A 3,812-nucleotide genomic window follows, 5' to 3' on the forward strand; every position below is an offset into this window, starting at 1 on the left:
ATTCGGAGATGACACCAAGTCATGGGGCAAAGTTAACACACCGGAGGGCAGGGAACGGAGACAGGTTGATCTGGACAGGTTGGATCAATGGGCAGAACGAAATTCAACAAAGACAAATGTAAGGTAGTCCCCCTAGGGAGGAGGAATCCCTAGCACACCTATAGGTTGGGGGATGCCCTCCTCAGCACCTCAGTGGCTGAAAGGGATCTCAGAGTCATAGTTGACTCCAAGGTGAACACGAGCCGGCAGTGTAATGAAGCCATGGATAAGGCCAATCGCACCTTGTCGTGCATTAGCAGATGCATGACCAACAGCTCAAGTGATGCTCCCCCTCTATGCAGCATTGGCCAGGCCACAGCTGGAGTACTGTGTCCAGTCCTGGGCGCCGCACTTCAAGAGGGATGCGGAGAATCTGGAGAGGGTCCAGAGGAGGCCACTCATATGATTAGTGGCCTCTGTGCAAGACCCTACGAGGGGAGGTTGAGGGATCTAGATCTCTTCAGCCTTCACAAGAGACGTCTGAGGGGAGACCTTGTAGCAGCCTATAAGTTTATCAAGGGAGGACAGCAGGGAATTGGAGACACGCTATTCACCAGGGCACCCCTAGGAGCAACTAGGAATAATGGGTACAAAATAATGGAGAGTAGATTCAGGTTAGACATTAGGAAGAAATTTTTCACAGTAAGGGTGGTCAGAATCTGGAACGGGCTGCCAAGACAGGTGGTGCTGTCACCTAACTTGGAGGTCTTCAAGAAGAAGCTAGATAGGCACGTGGCTGGGGTTGTCTGACCTCGGTCCTCTTTCCTGCCTGGAGCAGGGGGTTGGACACGATGATCCTTCGGGGTCCCTTCCAACTCTACAGTCTATGAATCTATGAATCCAAACACCCCAGCTGAGTTAAACCAGAACCTTCCCCTTGGTCCCCTTTTATGAAATAAGCTCCATCTCACCCCCAGAACCAATGCCCCCTGCTCTCTGATCATGTTCAGAGCTAGCTTTATAGCTCATTCCTAGCTTCATAGCTCAGGCTCCTCTATAACATGTGCTATGACCATGAAGGTCAAGACCCTCAGTTCTTCATGCATGATATGCGACCCCTCCTTGAAGTAACGGCCAGGCACAGGCATTTGTTTTTATCCATTGCATTCTCTCTCCATTTCTGGTTGCTCAGCTCCCTTCTGACAAGTGCAAGAAATATGTGCGCTCCTAGGTCCTTGCAAGCCAGGCATTAGTCATGCTGTGCGTTTCAAGGACATTAGTCTGCTAGTTTCTCAGCTTTAACAAAATACACATTTTGCCAGGAGGGCTTTGTCTGTGTTTACAGGTTACTTGTAAAAGTCAAACTGCATCCTTTTGCTGAAGAAGCATGGCAGCCCGTCTATGGGAAGAAGAACAGTGGCAAAAAGTAAGGAGCTTAAGTTACTCCTATATAGTTCTGCAAAATAACAGCACTTTAGAGAGTAGGGACCATTTTGTCCAGCAGTGAAATGCAGATGTAGAGTGTTTGGTTAGGACAGTGTGTTTGACACTTCTAGCAGCAGGACCATGACCCTTAGGCATCAGGGCCTAGTTTTTGTGTTTTGTCCAAAGATGTGACTTCCAGTGCCACAGAAGACCCTATCAATATGCTGGGCCACAGAAACCTCAGTTCAGCAAAGCACTTAAGTATGTGCATAGTGCTTATTGACTTGACTGAATCCGGGCGTTAGTCAGCACTGACTCAGATGAAATAATTTTGCTTACTGAAACACCTGCAGTGCTTGGGTCTTCCTTGAAAATCTCCCTGCTCCATAATGACTCCATAATGACTCTACTCATCCCATATGAGTTAATAAGATCTGACAGTGCCAGAGTAAAAGTGATAGAATTGCAGATGCAGTCATTAAAAAAAAAGAAGCAAAAACTACTGCTAGGGTGGATGCTCAAATAAAGGAGCGTCTGAAATATTTTGTCTCTACAGGACATCTCACCCTTCCTGCTTTTTGCAGAACCAGAACCAGTTAGATGAGCCCTTCAATCTTTTTCCTTCTGATAAAATGGCTTCTGAGATGGCACTCCAGTTGGAAAGAAGATGTTCTTGGGAGCACCTTAGGAGAATTCAAGTCTCTTACTGCTGAACCACTGCAGGAATGGTAATATTGTTTTCTCCATTGTAGGACACAGTAATAACTAGGAGAGGCAGGGTTTTGCACCTTGAAAACTATTTTCTTTACCATGCTTAATAAGACTATGTCGTTCTCCAATCTACACTGGGGGAAAAAATCCTTGTTTTACAGAAAATACTATAATACAGGTATATATGCCAGTTGGCCATTGACAGCTGGGAATCCTTTTCAGATACATTTACATGTCTGCTCAGACCCAGTGTAGAGTCCTGCTTTGAACCTGAACACAACACAGTCCAGGACGTGGTAGATTTATATTTCATCACACATTCAGTAGAAAATGATGCTTTCAATGGTCCAGCTCTCCTCTTATATAGACCTTCACTTGCATGCATGGTTCTTGGCCTTGGGTTGAGTCAGTGGCATTAACTATGTAAGGGTCTGTCAGATAAGAGTCCTACTCTCCATCCGCCAGAAAACGACAAGCTCTCAATCGCTGAAGAACTGACAGAACATCTTAATTCAGCTACTGTACAGTGCAGCATCTAGGCTAGAGGCTTCTTTTGATACAATCTACGGTCCAGCACAGGCTGAACAGACTGGGAAATTAAGGGGATTTATAGTAAGGTTTGAATAAGAAATGAAGAATAACTTTCTAGCTGCTGATAAAGGTGGTGGCTTGGGTCTGCCAGCCCACAAATTACATAGCTAAGAGATAAATTGGTTCTTTGAAAAAGGAGTGGTTACATGGCAGTCAGTGCACTGTAAAACTGGGACTATGTTACTGATTATATCTAGCCCCATGGTTCTGTCCTGGAGTTTCCTGCTCTTTTCAGGATGTGCTTCTGTTAGCAAAGGTGCTGTCACACATGTATATTTGCTTTCTGGGTGGAAATGAGCCTCACGGTGTTACATTGGTTGGCCTCCAGAGTTGCCTATCTTGTGACTAACTGGCAAGCAGTGTGTCATATCCAGGTGCTCTGGATCCACCTCTCAATCTCACCAGAGCTGTCTGATTGCCAAGGTCAGATCTGGGTTGGGTGCCTCTCTGCTAGTGAGACCATAAAAACAAAAACAGATACTGTACAAGCAAATCCCATCCCTTACTCTCCTTCAGAAAAGCAGTAACATGAAGGCTTGGATCATTGCATTGATTCAAATCTAAGACAAGGTATTTCTTCCCGTTCAAAACGGGGAAAAAGCCCTTCCTCTGAGATTCAAGTATAAGTTGCGGGGACAGTGGCTGCGGCTGTGGTTCTGACTCCAATACTGAGTCTGGGGTTGAAGCTGAAGCCACTGCCCCCACCCTTTACCCCCGACAGCCGTTATCTCCCCCCTCCTGCTATCACTTTCCTTCCCCTTGCAGCTCCAGCTATGGCTGGGGCCCTACTCCAGCTGGGGGCAGGAAGCATGGAGCACATGCTGCCTCTGGCCCCATCTAGCCACAGAGCAGTGGGAGCAGCAGCAGCAGGGGCCAGGGCCAGAGCCAGAGCCAGAGCTGCTGCTGCTGCAACCACTGCTGTGTGGCTAGGCAGGGGCTGAAGGCAGCATCTGCTCCATGCTCCCTGCCCCTGGCTGTAGCAAGGCCCCAGCTGGAGTCAGAGCTGTGACAAGAAGGTAAGTTGCAGCAGTGGGGGGGAGGCTGTGTGGGAGGCAGGCAGTGGAGGGGACAAAGCAAGGGGAGCAAGTGATGGAGGGGCAGGCAGC

General features: G+C 47.7%; 1 long non-coding RNA gene across 1 annotated transcript in view; it reads left to right on the forward strand.

Moving 5' to 3' along the window:
- The first annotated feature begins 841 nt into the window (after positions 1 to 841).
- LOC109293697 overlaps positions 842 to 3,812 on the forward strand; it is a 9,221-nt gene continuing 6,250 nt past the window's right edge. The window contains exons 1-2 of the long non-coding RNA XR_002096361.1: positions 842 to 1,405; positions 1,989 to 2,132. This is a non-coding gene — a long non-coding RNA (uncharacterized LOC109293697). The remainder of the gene's footprint in view (positions 1,406 to 1,988; positions 2,133 to 3,812) is intronic.

The sequence above is a fragment of the Gavialis gangeticus genome, unplaced genomic scaffold (assembly GCF_001723915.1).
Source record: "Gavialis gangeticus isolate Ggan-Ray unplaced genomic scaffold, GavGan_comp1, whole genome shotgun sequence".
Classification (NCBI taxonomy): Eukaryota; Metazoa; Chordata; order Crocodylia; family Gavialidae; genus Gavialis; species Gavialis gangeticus.